This window comes from Rhamphochromis sp. 'chilingali' (genome assembly GCF_963969265.1).
Source record: "Rhamphochromis sp. 'chilingali' genome assembly, chromosome: 6".
In the NCBI taxonomy this organism is placed as follows: Eukaryota; Metazoa; Chordata; class Actinopteri; order Cichliformes; family Cichlidae; genus Rhamphochromis; species Rhamphochromis sp. 'chilingali'.
In genome coordinates, this window is record NC_137933.1 from 19,265,062 (window position 1) to 19,281,598 (window position 16,537).

The 16,537-nt window shown below is 43.5% G+C and overlaps 1 protein-coding gene across 6 annotated transcripts in view; it reads right to left on the reverse strand.

Annotated features, from left to right (window-relative positions):
- cbfa2t3 (CBFA2/RUNX1 partner transcriptional co-repressor 3) overlaps positions 1 to 16,537 on the reverse strand; it is a 46,683-nt gene that overhangs the window by 29,059 nt on the left and 1,087 nt on the right. The gene's annotated exons all lie outside the window — the stretch shown is intronic.

Consider the following 16,537-nt stretch of genomic DNA (forward strand, 5'->3'; position numbering starts at 1 on the left):
CAGGCTGTGCCAAGAACAACTCCCTGGCTAGCCAGACACATCTGGAGTGTGTTAGGACTGCACTGGGCACTGGTACTGACACTGGCTATCCCACCACACACACACACACACACACACACACACACACACACACACACACACACACACACACACACACACACACACACACACACAGAGAAAATGGTCCCACATATAAGATCACCAAAAAACCATAAAAATTTCTCTCCTTACATGCCAGAAGCTGCAGGCACAAATTCTCAGTTGTACTTGTTATTGTATTGCTTACACTTCCTCAGAAGCAACAGGGAAATACACAGGTTTTTATGGATAATTATGCAAGTACATGACTACACGCATGCGTTCTGTGTAGGTATGTAAACAGCATCGGAGTGCACGCATGTGTTTTGTGCTTCTGCATGTGTGCAAATGTGTGTGGGTTTGCCTGTGTGCGTGCTTGTGTGGCTCCAGGGTCCCTGTGTGAGAGGAGCTGAACACCTGAACATCAATAACTGTCATGTGAGCCACCTGGGACCCCACAGCCAGCTTGCACCATGGGCACACAGCCATCACCAGCACAGCTGCCACAGAGAGGGGAGGGGATGGGGTTATAGAAAGAGAGAGAGAGAGAGAGAGAGAGAGAGAGAGAGAGAGAGAGAGAGAGAGAGAGAGAGAGAGAGAGAAAGAGAGAGAGAGAGAGAGAGAAAGAGAGAAGGACTGAGAGCAGAGATGTGGGGGAGGAAGTGGGAGACAAGACAGAGTCACAGATATGAGGAAGTGACTGTGCATGTACATCTAGGAATGGACCAGCAAAGCAGGCAGGCAGACAAACAAAAGCAGAAAAATCTACATGTAGCTTCTGCCGTGCATGAAAACTGTTGTTTGTTTTTGCTCATCTACATCATTTATTCCCCTCATCCTGTCAGCCATGCACCTAATTTTGCCAGCGGAGAGCTCAGCCCCAGGCAGCCAACATCATCGGATAAGACTTTCTGTTGTCTTCACTTTCTGATGAGCCCAGTTATTGGGCTTCCTCAAAAGTGACATAATTCATCCTTGCAACGAGTGCACTCGTGTAAAATCCAGTTTTGCTGAAGCAGAAAACATTTTTTGTGGAATGTATGGAGTCAAGATTGGTATCACAGTAAAGTGGAAGCGTAAACACAGCATCTACCTAGGCATCTGATTTTGTTTTAGGTAACAGGATTCAGTAAATAAATTCTATTGAGAAATCACGTTACCGCCTTATCGATCATCTTGAGCATCTAGTACCGATTTCTTTAATGGCCGACCAATATCAGCTTCATATTTCACTTCAATGGGAATAAAACCAAAAGACAAAACATATTTGAAAAGAGTATGTTCACGGTGAGCGCACTTCCCCGATCCAAACACCTGCAGGCTCACCCAGCACCAATTAGCTCATCAGGCTTTTAATTACTCTGTTAATTGCATACAGGCAGCGTGAAGGGCAGCATGGGAATAGGGCAAGGGGGCCTCCTGAGGACCCAGCCTGACAAGCCTGACAAACAAAGAGGAAATATTCTACCAACAACAGCCACAACAGAACTACTCTAGAGCCTAGGAGGAGAAGTGAAACGGGAGAAAAATAGCTGCAAGTGCCTTATTATCAGCACTGTGATGTCACTTCCTGTTCGGATCAGAGGCTGAGACCATGATCTGGGTGATGTGAAAGGCTGGGGCAAGCTGAGATGCAGAGAAAGAGAAGAATCTGAAGGAAGAAAGGAGCAGCACCTTGTACAAAGAGTTATGTGGACATCTGTGAGCAGCCACACCACATCTGGATTAGTTCATGATGGTCACAGGAGAGAGAGAGAGAAAGAGAGAGAGCGAAGGGCTGGGGTGGGTTGGTGCTGGAGGGGCGGGTGAGAGGGGCTAGCGTGGGAATGTCCCACTGTTAAATTTCGGGCATGCAGGCTTAGTGTATTTGTGGGAGAGTTGGGCTGGAGTCTCCACAGTGACCCGTCTGTCACAGAGCTCTGCAATAACACAAACATCCTCTAAACTGTGCAAACTGGACACACACATTCACATGCAAATATGACTACAAGGCAGCTGATATGAAAACAGTCGGAGCAGCGGGGGAGGAATTCTGTATCTGTTTTCTCCTGCTGCTACAGTGGTTGGCATTTACTCTTCATCCATGTGTTACCGTATCAGAGAGGCCGCCTTCGTGCCTCTCCCTCACAGCAGATGTCCCCCCTTCCATTTCTTCCAGGAGCAGTGTTTGAGGAGGTGTATCCAGGAAACAGTGGCCAGCGCTCACTTCCTGTGTGACAGGTGTGCGATGGAGGCCTGACAGCTGCTGTCCTGCGCTCTCTTTCCCTCTCTGTATTCCTCTCTCCTGTATCTCCCTCTTTCCAGCCAGCTGCAGCAGAGAGCAGTTCTGTTTGTTCTTACGTCACTGCTGCTGCCTGCTGATTTATGGAGCACAAAAGACTTAGAATTGACCCTGGCAACATGCACACATCACAGCAAATGCAGCATCGCTGTGTATCCTTTGCCATAAACTCTTTGCGTGAGTGTGTGTTAACAGAGCGCGTGAACTACGGCTGCCTATTTTTCTCCCCGTGTCTCCCCTCTCTCTTATGCTTTGTGCACCGTTAAAAACCTGACACTGAGCTGTCACTTACAGCTAAGATAGGAAAACAAACAGCAGATTAGTCATTCTCCTGCTTGATGTCTTGTATTTCATTTCATTCTGTGTTAAATGTCTGCTCTGTCACTATGGAGCTGTCAGTGCTGACAAAACTGTCTGTAGCCTGAACTGCTCTCCAGCCTGCCAGCGCTCTCATACCTCTTCATTTGCCCCGCGGGCACAGTAACAAAAGCTCCTGACATTAGCCAGGCACGGGGAGGGTGTTCTGTATTATTCTGGAGGACCCCATAGGTTTCACACACAGACACACAAGAAACAAGAATGCAGCAGAGGAGGCGGAGGCGGGGTGGGGGGGAGACATTTATGTGACAGGTTAGAGGGAAGCTTTGACAGTTTCTCCATTTAGCCTACAGCCAGCTCACGCTGGAAGCTGCAGAAATAAATACCAGCAAGTCCTCTGGGACGCAGGCCGACTACAGGACGCCGCCACAAAAACAGAGCGAGTGGCTAAAGAAGGAGAGCGCCCGCTGTGCCAATAACATGGTGATTATGTGAGCTAATTGGGAAATTAAGATGACCTGATGCCATGCGATGGTCAAGGTGGAGGGAAAACTGCCACTGTAAGGGAACTGTGTAAATTTATGTAAATTTAAACAAAACATCTGCACTCTTACACTGGTATAATCTTCCTAGGGAGAGATGACAGGAAACAAAATCTATATAGTTTATATTAGTGCATGCTTACTAAGTTACAGTTTTTTAGGAAAAAATAAAGCCTAATCCAGGGAAGATAATCTCAGTCTTGTATATGTCACAAAATTATCCACTCATATGTCTCCTTATGCTTTGTTCTTCTCTGTTATTACAAGTGCATCTCGTTCATGTTACATAAAAAGAGAGACGCTGTGGAATCAATCATAGTTTCAGGGGAGAAAGTGATATGAGTGAAAACATTACCAGGTGATTATCAGTTCATTTAATGCATAACATTATGTTTCATGAGATGAAATTCTGCCACAGACTCAAAAATAATCTTTAAACCTTTTAAAAGATCTTTTCACCAGGTCCAGCTCACCATATCACAAACTTTGTGGTCCTACAAAGCATCTTTATGTTTTCTCATATCACATTTATTTCTTTACCTGAAGGTCTCTGGAGGAACTTATAGATTTCTCCACAAAGACATAACATAGTTTTCAGAAATCTTACAGATGGGCTGATTTCTGTTGGAAGCAATAATTGAAATATCAAACACAACCTCTACACCCTGCAGACGTGACTGCGCCGCTCCTCAAAGTCACCACTACTCTTTGACATATCAAGGAAATCTCTAACCTTCCTCTCTCTACACTTCAAATATATCTGTTTTCTGAAAGGTTGAAATATCAATTTCCAAGTGAAATTAGAACTTTACACGGGCAACACTTTTATCTGAAGGGGCACAGTTTCTCTATTCCTGTGTGTGCGTGTGTGGAGAGACAGACATGCACAGGAAGGAAGGCTGAAGTCGAGATTAAGGTCTGTACAACTAGCTGGTAACACACTCAGTGGCTCAGCCTCCTATTTGAAGAGGGACGGAACCATCTGTGTGGCACAGGATCTGTTTCCAGGAGATAACGACATTTTTAATTTCACAAATACTGTAAGGGGAGAGAGAGAGCGCAAATGTGAGAGACATGCCTTCCTTCCCAATCTCTGTCTGCACGGTCGCCCCGTTGCAGCACTTCCCCAGACGTCCAGAGAGGACGTGTTTTCGAGTGGAGGCCTTAATAACTTCAGTCTGTGTTCCTTTGCGCTTGTTTATCCCACGCCTGTGATAAAGGGCTCGATGTGGGGCAGAAGGAAAGGGAGGGATTCATTATATCATGTAGCGGTGGCGATTTGCACTTCCCATTTTCTCTGCCGGCCTGTTCGCTTGGCGTGATTAAAACACAGCTCGGTGCTACTGTAGATTAGCCCAGCTGTATCCTGTGTCAGAGTCTGATCTGAGCACATTTCCTACAATGAAGTAGAAAGGGTGGGAGGTGACAAGATGTAGCAGTGGGAATGGGACGAGGAAAAGAAAGGGGTCAAAAGAAGGTCAGAGGTGAGTGACCAGGCGAGGAAGTAAAAAAAGGTGAGGAGGGATAGCGGGAGGTGAAATAGGCACAAGATAAGGAAGGGAGGAGGAGGAAGGTTGTTCTTCTTGGCTGTAGCTGTCAGCATTTCAGCTACATACTGTGGTGACACTGGTTTGAACCTGCATTCACAACCGGGTGTTTATGTGAGCTACAAATGCGCCTCGTTTGAAAAATGCATAATTGAAGGTGCAATTTGTGAATGCTTTATATTTTGATGAATTTTTGAAGAGTCAATTCAACAAATAATTTTCAGAAATGCTTAGCTATAAAGGGTGAGTTTTCAACCATGAATGTTCCAGATAAAGTAATTCAAGCATCTCACCTGCTGTGAGAAAGCTGGAGAAAAGACACCTGATAATTCCAGTGAAAACAGTATTATTACTAGATATGCCTGTGTGTGTGCTGTGGCGCTTAAGAATATGAGTGGATATGTGCACATTTGGGAGAAAGCAAAAGGAAAAGAGAGAAAGAGTGATATTTCAAACACACAATTGGGGTTTTACTTGGCCTCCACCCACCGCTCTGCTCCCACGCTGTGGCGTCAGCAGGCCAGCCATCCAGCGAGTGTGTTTCTCATTCCATCAGATGTTGGGAAGCTGCTCGCTTCTTGACTCTAGTCTCTGACATTCTCCATCTCCCCAGAGAGGCTGGGCAGCCTTGTCACAGTAATGTCAAACACATGTGGAGCAGACCAGAGAACGGCCGACCAAAAACACACACACACACACAAAAGACAGAGGACTGAGCAGCAGGCATCCAGAACCACGCTGGTTTACCCCAGTGTGCATCAGGATAAACAGCACCGAAACTATAGAGATGCTGCACCTCATCATTTGCTCTCATAAATTTACACAAAAAGCACAAATTTTCATATCGCTCTCACTGATCTCACTTCAACTGTGTAATAAGCACACTGTTCCTCTGCTGTGAGCAACAGTTCTGCAAAGAACTGCCAGAGAGCAAAAGTCAACTAAGCTGGATGTTTCTCTACATCACAGATGTACAGTATAACTCCCCTGTTAGTCTGAACACACGCAAATATACACTGAGGGCTGCAACAACTGGAACCAACAACTAGTGACTGGCTTCTGTACAATTTGCAGTTTTAGAGTTACTGAAACCATAAGTGCTGTGTTTTTTTCTCTTTATCTATTAATGCATAATCTTCTCAAATTAAAGGCAAGGCCATGTGACTTCCTACAATCAGCTAATCAGAGCAACTGGTGAGCGACAACTTGTATGACAAAGAAGAAGACAATCAGGGGAGTGTACATATGTCAAACAACACAAATATGAACTACTTCAACTTATTTTCACCATAAACTTTGCTGCTATAGTGTTTGATTAAGAATAGTGTGTTATTCATATAAGGTTTTGCTTCTTAATTAATTAGATATAGTACACACAGCTCCTCCGTTTAATGAGGAAATCACTCACACATAAACCCATCAAAACATCTTCAAAACTGGGATTGCGATTTTTTTTCTTTTTGTACCACTGACTAAACTTTGCAGAAAAGAGAGGAAGAAATGAAAGATCATCTTCTCAAACCGCCTCGTCTTGTTTATTTCTTCTTCTCTTTGCTGAATAGCGATTTTCCTTTTCAACACACTGTGTTTGAAATTTTTCAGCTAATACATCTACAGCATGAGGGTTTCTATAAATGTTTGTTGACTAGAGAAAGATATGTAAACACACGCAAACACAGGTTTTATATCTTTGGCCTGTGTCAGCCGCTTGACTTGTCTTGTTTGTGATGGCCCAGGTGTCTCTGTTGTGCTGACCACCTGACCGGCTCGCTGTGTGCTTGCAGCTCCCGCCCACCCAGGGCCATCTGCTCCACTCATTAATTAGGAGGCAGCCAGTTTCACCTGCACTGCCTGCATTTAGATCCCAATAATTAACACACACAAACGCACACAGACACATACTCAACAAGCCCACACACCCATATAACAAACACATAAGCTGAGGCATCAAGTCAAAGTATAAGCGAGAGCCTTTTCTCTGTTAGACACTGAAGGCTTCTATCATCTCCATTTCTACTGTTGAATGCCTGATATGTAACTCACTGATAAACTAATGAGGTATAACAAACAAAAGAGAAAGCCATCTTGAAGTGAATGGAAGTGAAGTACACTGGCCTGTGGTTTTGCTTGATGCCTTTTCTTCTGAGGAAAAGTGGTCCTATTACTCAAAACCTGTGGTTGTTTCCCTCTGTATATATAAAACAGCAGACATCCTATCCGTGCACCTGTAGTAGATGGGAACTGAACAAACACTCTGCAGGCTCGGGTCATAATGAATGGCCAGCCTTTTAAGAGAGCTACTTAATGATGAAGTGGGGACATCTGCCCTAGCAGGCAGCAGGCCCTCCTGGTCTGAGCGATTGGGCAGCCGGCACTGGGAAGGAGAGAGGACGAGATGCTCACTTGGTGGTGATGGAAGTATAATGTGCGGTGAGGCAGGGTGTCTGCACTGCGGTTTCACCTCTGCAACCTCCCATCTATTGTTCAAGACTATTATCAACTGTTCAATTATTCAGATGATATTTACCAGGGCCAATTACACGGGGCCACATCCTGCAGAGAAAATGGCCGGAGTGTTTTACTGTTGCACTTGCATGCGGAAGAGTGCGCTGCTGAGGCTGTTCAAGTGGGGCTCAGAAACCTTTGGCTGGACTTGTTTTCTTCGCTGGGAGTGTCTCCACACTCACAAGAGTTATTATGAGCCGTCCAGTCCTTTATACCCCACTTCTCTAGTGCCTCCACAGAATGGTCTCACCGCAGTGACACGTAAAAGGTTATCCCTCAAAGCTGTTAAAATCTTAACATAAACAAACACTCGTGACACCATACCTTGCACTACACTGTTTTGGGGCACCGAGCAGTTCAGTTAAGGGTAAATGCCTAAATGTATCCCTTCACACCCATTGCCTTCATCCAGACCAAATTCACAGAGACCAAAGATTTTGTGTCACCACTTTGTCTCAGCATCACTTTGATGTGTAGCACAGACTCATGTGGCGAACAACTCATGACCTCCCCTTGCTCTGTCTTTCAGTGTCTCTGTCTTTTTATGTCTAATCTCAGCTCTAAAGAATTAAAAGTACAGGAAAAGAGAAAAGTTCATATAGCACTACTGATATTAATAGCAACAATAATATTATTAGAGTCACTTTTTCCTGCCCCTGTAACTGTCTCTTGTTACCAGTGTTATTCAATTCAATTATATTTACAAGGCAACATCCTACAGTGGCCCAGCAGTAACCATCTAAAGACATCATAACACGCAAAGCGACAAAAAAAGGCAAAAGCAAAGGTTATCCAGTATCCTGATCTTCACCTTCACACAAAACATTGAATGCTTACAATAATGTGAAAGTTTACACTTGAAATATTTTAGTATTTAAAGCTTTTCCATTTAAAACATCGAAAGGGGAATTAAAAATAATGCATGCCAATAAAAATAATAATAGACATGTTTTTTTAAAGGCGTTTTGCCGTAGTTTCACTCAAAACTGACTTTTGCAGGTTGTACTTACTTTATGAAGGTCGAGGTCAAGCTGAGGTAACAGTAGCGGAGATAATCCACACCAAATAGTTTCTAAAACCGATTTTTATATGTCATCTCAATCCTCATCATTTGAAAATAATAATAATAATAATAAAGCTTTGTCGCGGTCTTATTCCTTATTTTTCTGTCTTTGAAATATTGAGAGGAAAGAGCGAGAGTCTAGCAGGAAAAAACAGACGGTTTAACTTTCCTTTGGGTGTTCAGTAGGGGGTCTTGACTTTCCAGGTTTAATAAATTATGAGGTATTTCACTTCTCAGTTATATCGAAAAACGTATAAATAAAATCAAAGCCAGAGCTCTTGGATCTTTAAGCAGATTGATGTCTTTGGTTTTTGCAGTCTGAGTTTTTGTTTTTGTTTTTTTTCTTTTAAAGCAAAAATCAGAATTTGTCCCAGGCATGTAAATCCGCACTCTTGCTCATTTTAACCATCCCAGATCGAAGAAGGAAAAACACAGCCGAGTTTCACCTGCAAAAAACCCCAAATATATCTATCTATCTATATATATATTTTTTAAAGCGAACAAAACTATTAACCTGTCGCTACTGCAGAAATCATCGCATCTCCCAGGCAAACCCCCCCCGAAATTATAAAGATGCGGATCCTCTGTTCGGCAGGGTGCGTCTATTATTCCTCCTGTTACAACTTTAAAACCCTCCTTTTTTAACTTCACAGTTAAGCCACAGTCCGTGGTGTCAGGAGCGACTCCTTGTACATCCGACGAAACGAAGTGACCTTCTTCTTTTTCTGTCTCTTTTAAAAATGTTTAAGCACACAGTCACCCTACAGCCCGTGGACAGGCTGCTCCACCACCACGCTTCTCAGTACGGCACTTCTCCGACGCGCTGTCTTTCAGTGTTGTGGTCTTTAAAGAAAAAAAAAGAGGAACGCAAAAAAAAAAAAAAAAAAAAAGCTTCACTTCCAAAAAAGAAAATCACATTCGGCTGAGCAGATCTGACGGTTTATTTTCCTTTGGATTCACAATTTGGGATTTGCAGACTTGTTTTGTCTTCTTCACTGATGAGTGGAGCTGGCGGGGCCACTGTGCGCAGTAACCGCGGCTCTCTCCTCCTCCTCCTCTCTCTCTCTGTCCTCGCTGTAGCCTTCTGTCTGCGTTTAAACACCATCTGGAGCTCCTAACCTCTCTCTCTCCCTCCCTCTCTCTCTCCCTCCCTCTCTCTCTCGGGTACCATCATAGGCGAGAGCTGGCAGCTATTGTGCAGGAATCCTTTCTAAATTGAAAAAGATCCAACATTGCACATTGTAAACCCCGCATTTGTCCAAAGTTATTAAAAATATGCGATTTAACCAGTAAAACCTTGCTAAAAAAAACCCCCACATCTGCAGTTCTCCAATAAAATGCAGGCAAAAATGAATAATAATAAGCTGGATGAAGATGTATCGTAATGACATTATATGGCTGTATGGTTTGTAATATATAGCCTATCCTTTCCTACCTATATATTTTTTTAGAAGTTTTTTTTAGAAGCTAAACAGCTCGAATCCAAAAGCTCTGAGACTGAGTGAAATACAACTCTTTTACCGTCCCGCTGTCTGCCCGTGGGGGCCGCTGTTTCCTCATATCAGGACGAGGGGACGACAAGGAAGGCAGATTATATTTACTTTAACACTTGGGGGGGAGAACCACAAGCTTTCTGAGAACTGAATGAATGCAAAAGAATGCGTCTGTCGGCATGTGACCATACGCCAATAAACGCAACGCGTCTCGTAAAAGTGACAGTTTCCCTTTATGTTCAAGTGTTGTCCTTAATAGTCAAGTCAGTGGATTGTTGTAAAGAAGGATAGCAGGACGATTCGCCTTGTAAAAGAGCTCTATAAATGTGCCCCATATCTTCCCACCCATATACTTGTTTCAACTGCGATCACACGTGGCAACATTAGTATTCCCACTTTGCAATGGATTCATGAATGATGACTGCTTCAGCCTTTAATCCTTCTCATTTGATGTAACATCTGTCCGAGGATGACGAATGACAATTCAAAAAAATAACAATTATTTTAAATGGACTAATCTGTCTTTTTTTTTTTAATCAATTCATTAGCACGTCAATAAAATTTCAGCAGTTTAAACGGTGAAAAATGTCCATCGGAAGTTTCCAGAAGCAAGAAGATGTTCTGCTCTCCGGATCAGCAATCCCAAACTTTTTCATTTATTTATTTAGAAAACGCAGTTTTATTTTTAGGTTTCTTTTAAATCTGAAAACAATAATATTAAGTACCCATAAATATATAAAGTAATATGAATGCATTGTCCTAAATAGGTAAACAAATACACTGGATAGGCAGACAGAGATACACAAAGAGCGACAGCAAAAAAGGCAGGTACAGTACATCTGCCTCCTCTATAGTGAGAATCCTCCACCTGTCCACACTGGTCTGTTAGTCTCTTTGCCCCACCCACCTGCCCTCTCTCCCTCCAACAGACACACATAGCCATGGAAGGGGACAGAAGACAAAGCTGACACCCTTCTGACCCCTTCTGCGTCGACAGAACAAACAGAACCAGCTTGTAAAGTACACACAGACAGCTGCTGTGCCCTGACTCCAGTCTCACCAGCCTTCGCCAGCACTGAACGCAAATGCTGCCGTCGTATGGAGACTTCTGAAAAAGCCCTCCACTGCTGATTAAATAATGTGAGCAAGTGCGCAGGGGGGGAAGCCCCGTTCCTCTCTGACTGGAACAGTTCCCTGCACGGCTGATGAGAGGCAATAACTTCAGGTAACGTCAGCACCAGGTGCCAATGTTCTTTTTTTTCTTCAAGCCACAATATCTGATCAAGCTGTTGCTGCAAATGTGATCAAACCAACAAAAGCAGGAGAAATACACCGCAAGATTACACACATAAACTGATGCATGGGACATTACAAGGGTGAATCTCCCACAGACTGGGTAGCTAGCGCTAAACTTCAGAGTTTTGGCCCTAAAGCAGCTCTGTATACATGCATGTTGCAGTGTGTGTGCGCACCATTGGTGACTTATTTGCTCTCTGCAGAATACTGAGAAAGGAAGAGATATGTGTGTCTCTGTGTGGCCCTGAGTGACAGAAAGGTAGGCGATGGGGGTTGCATCCAAAGAAAGGATTCCTGTCAAGGTGACAGCTCGGAGATTGACAGGATGCTATTCTCTTCGGGAACAGCGTCAGTCAACCTGTCAGCCTCCCTGTACGACAGCCTCTCACTCCTCTTAATTTGGCCTTTTGTTGAGCGGTCACCGGGTTAGCTCTGACACTCCATGTGGCCAGCCCGATAAACTGCACAATGAAACACACTCACGCAAGGTGGGAACTCGCCTCGATGAACTCTCTGTGGCATAATACTGTGACTGGAAGTCCCTTTGATGGCATTAATGACAAAAACAGCTTTGTCTTCCCCGCCTTTTCACTCTCTATCTCCCTGTCACACCACAAACACCCCCACCCTCCACCTTCCAACCATTGCTCTGGATTCTATTATGTTGGCAGCATCTTCTGGGTAGTTGAGCACAAACTGAGACAGAAGAACTCAGTTCGGTCATTGTGCTGCTTTGGAAATGACTATTTCTGTTTGTGTGTGTCAGACTAAAAGCAAGAAAGAAAGAGAGGAGTTTTGCAGCATTTCCTCCTCTTGCACATTGTAAATCCTTTCCTATAGTGGCAGTCACAGGCTAGTGTGTTGAAAGGAGATAAGGCCCTGAGCCGGCTGAAAGGAACGCTAGACCCATTGTGTCCCTGCGCTCTTCTCCCTTCTGCTATCCTTTCCTCTGTCGTGCGCGTTCAACAGACCACACGTTCGTGGAGCTACCACTAATGTCACCAGTGTAGGCTCCAGGCAGACGTGAAGGAGGAAAGAGCACATTTTGATCAAAAGAACAGGGGGGGGGGTTAACTGCACCGAGTTATGCTGTTTGATAGAAACGATTAGAATCATACCGAGCCTCCTCTCCTCTGAGTCACATGCATCGTTTGTGAATATGACTCGTGTACTTTAAACTCTATTTTCTTTGATAAAGCACTTAACGGGATGTTTATCTCTCACTTTGTATTCCAGCATCTTAAATGTGTGCAGGTCCTCCAGCTGCTCCATCATATTATGAAAGAGAGAGTCTTCCTGTAATATGGCGTGGTGTAACGGATCATTGACCCACCCACTCAAGCACACACGGCGGAATGCTGCTTTTACAAATTGCACCCATAGACCCCCTGACATTTTGTTTGCAATCAAGCAGGAAAGTATCGCCTGTTTGAATCATCCAGGCATGATGGGAATCGTAAATTCAATCCATGCTCTTGGACCAAGTACTTCATTTCCAGTATTGTCATCTTCAACTAATAAGAGTACTATCTATTACGGCATTACTGTAGATGCTCCAGCATATGCAATGAAGCTGATTAATTACCCACTCTATGTGCTTTGGTTAAATTCTGCATTTCAGATGGTGAAATTTGGCACGAGTATCGCAGGGATGTGTTTCATTCATAGTGTTACAACCAAATATGGCTTCAGAGGACTTACACGCTGGCATGAAGTTTTCTTTAACCAGAGTGCTAGGCTATGTGTACACGTGGTCATATCTGACCAAGAGAAGTGCAAACTTACAAAAGAGGAAGTGACATCTGATCAAATCAAGTGTTGACTCAAGAGCAGGATATGCAGCCTGAGCGAGGCGAGGGGGGACGGACAACAGCCAGTAAAATGTCTGCAGGCAGGTGAACGCGTCCCATACGTTCACATGAAAAAGTCAGTGCTAAGTATGTCTGTGTTTCCCAAGAGACAATATGTGTGTGTGTGTGTGTGTGTGTGTGTGTGTGTGTGTGTGTGTGTGTGTGTGTGTGTGTGTGTGTGTGTTGTGTGGAAGCAGACAGTTGGTGGTGCTGGCACTGGAGATAGTGAGTAGAGGGGGATGAGGCGCTGTATCAAGTTGTGAACATCTGTTCCTCATAGAAACCACAAAGCTGGTACTGAGGAAATAAAGAGGATAACTGCTCTACTGCTCTCTCTCTCTCTTTCACACACACACACACACACACACACACACACACACACACACACACACACACACACACACACACACACACACACACACACACACACACTCATCTCACTTTTTTCCACTCCTTGTTTACTCAGTACTTTTACCTCTTCTTGCATCACTATCAGCATCCATGTTTTTCCAACATTTTTGATCATCCATTCCACATTTATTTTCTCATATCTCTGCTGGAAATCCAGTGATGTAATCATTAAGCAATGGATAAGTGCACACAGCCGATGGTATATTTTTCATGTAGATGAAGTTTCAAAATACTATTACAAAATATGTCCCGTAGTTCTAGATGCGATAACAATTATGTAAGCTGGACTTCTAAGAAAGAGTGACATGGCGAAACCGCAAGACCAAGCATTTACAAAGAAGGAGGACAAAAGATAAACTGATCCACAGACTTAAAACTAAACAAAAGCACATGTGGTTGATTTTCCAATCCTAAAGTCAAAACTGTAAATGGATAGTTAATTAAGCTTTAGTCAATACCTAGTTTGCTTTTGACAATCAATAAGATTATTATTAAAGCCTCTAGTCACCCGTAGCCTCGTGCAGTCCTCAGAGATTTTGGTCCAGATTGTCATAACACGGTTGCTGCAGATTTATCAGCTTGACATACACGATGAGTCTCCCGCTCCACTACACCCTAACAGTGCTCTGTTGGACTGAGATCTGGTGACTGTGGAGGCCAGTTGAGTACAGTGAACTCATGTTCAAGAAACCAGTTTGAGATGATTTGAGTTTTGTAACCCAGTGGATTATCCTGCTGGAAGCAGCCGTCAAAAGATGGGCACACTGTGGTCATAAAAGGTTAGACATGGCCAGCAGCAGTATTCATTTAAGCTGTGAAGCTGAGTTTAATAGTGGTCATTTGATATTAAGGGGGTCAGTGTAAACTGTAGCATCAGTTTCCCGTTCTCAGATGACAGGTTTTGATCACTGTGGCGTTCTGTGTCTGCTTAAAGATTTGAATCAAGGTATGCAGAGATGCTCTGCATGCCTTTGCTGTAACGAGTAGTTATTTGAACTACTGTTGTCTTTCTCTGGGCTCAAAACCGAGGTTAAATCCCAGGAGAACAAGAATTTGTGAAATCCTCAGACCAGCCCATCTGGCAGAAACAACCATTCCCTGTTCCAAGTCATTTAAATCATTTTTTTTCCCTATTATGATGCTCGGTTTGAACTTCAGCAGGTTATCTAGACCATTTCCACAAACCTAGATGCATTGAGTTTCTACCATATGATTGACTGATTATATTTACACTTTACAGAGAAGCAGAACAGGTGTAACTAATGAAATAGCCGGTGGGTGTACACATAGTATTTATTACCGTGTAAAAAGTTTTATAAACATCAGCTGCAACTTAACAAACACGTGGCGGCTCACACATGATTTATAATACAGTTATTAGTATTACTCATTATTCTATTAATGAGTATTTCAGTGTTGACAGTGACAGTAAAACGTTTTAATTAACTATTTAAAATGACTATTATGAAGCGTAATTAAAAAGCTTTATTTAGAGTCTATGTTAGATGACTAATCGTGCAAACAGGTCTTTGGCAAGCCGGATAACAAAGAAAGCAACAAAGTTATGTGCTTATGTATTTATACGAAACTTATTACTGGTGAGATGCCTGTTTTTGTCAAAGAAAATTGTAAAGAATAGCCTCTTCATAGCTATAGAGGATTAGAGTTGGCACAAAATTACAAAGTCTATGATACAGCAGACATGAGCCAAGGCTTTGTTAGGGATTCTCTGCACCTTTTTCATCAAAGACCCTTGATTTAGTCCTTGCTGCTTTTCTTCTTCCTCTCTCCATCTCTCTCACTGCCTTACTGGCTCTATCTGGGCCTGCTGCGAGGTTGTGCGAGCGCTGGGTGGCAGTTCCTTATTGTACAGTGTCTATATGAGTGTGCGTCTGTGTGTATGTGTGAGTCTGTATGCTGTGTGCGACTGATAAGACCCAGGGAGAAGAGCCAGCATGCCGACACATTCTTGCCACCGCGGTTATCGCCTGTCGCAGCTGTGCCTGAGCTCTGCGACATCTGCTCCCTCACAGGAAGCCTATGCTGTGGCTCACAACACCTCTCCCTCACACACACACACACACACACACACACACACACACACACACACACACACACACACACACACACACACATGTACATGCATGAACACATACTTTACTCCCGCTTCTCCATACAGTGAGAACATGTTACCGGACTGTACCCCCCCACCACCACACACACACACGCACGCACACACAGTTACATCAGGTAAACTACATGAGACAAAGAGCTGTGTTTATAGTTCTCAATGGCACATTTTGTTTTTCTCAGTCTACACATGTGTGCATGTGTGTGTGTGATGAATGGGCTGGAGCACCAACGCTGGAGTTCTACTGGGTTTTTATCACTGAATTACAGGGGGGGATGCTTATGACTAAGCCTAATTATAGAGGCCTTATCGCTGCAACGTTCACAAAGCTCATTACTGCCAAGAGACGGTATGCGCTGCAGGTAATTCACCACGTTGGGTATTAGTCCTCGCACTGGCTTACCGTTTCTACATATTTAGAGTCTATAAAATTAGGCTTTTAATGTCTGATTCTTAATGCATCTCTCTCTTCAAACCCTTCGCTGATTTAAGTGAAGGTTTTCATTTTTATACCTAAAGGCAGTGTTTTCACTTCTTTATGAATCAATTACATTTTTTTCTCTTTTTACTTTTTTTTTTTAACCTCACATGTCTTTTCATGTATTCCTCAGCTGTCTGCTCTCTTAAACCTGTCCATCTGTCATTCACCATTTTTGACCTTCATGTGTATTATGAAACCATTAAAGCTCAACAGTGAAACTCCAGAATCTGGTTCTGTTCCTTTTAGCTGCTTGGGGAAGCCCAGAGGAAGACACCCCCGGCTCACCCACCCAACCACCAAAAGCTCTAAAAACCTCTTTCCTTTTCCTTTCCAGCGCCCACAGGATAAATGTGCTCCACTGGGCTTGGTAACAACAAGGACAAGTTTATTCAATCTAGACTGGTAATATGAAGAAATGGGGGGGAAGCGGGGGGGGGGCACGCAGACAAAAAACAAAGCGTTAAGAGAGCAATTTAACACCAGTTTTATTTGTTATAAAACAGGCCAAAAAAGGCCATGTTTTGATGCCCTTCTAACCTTG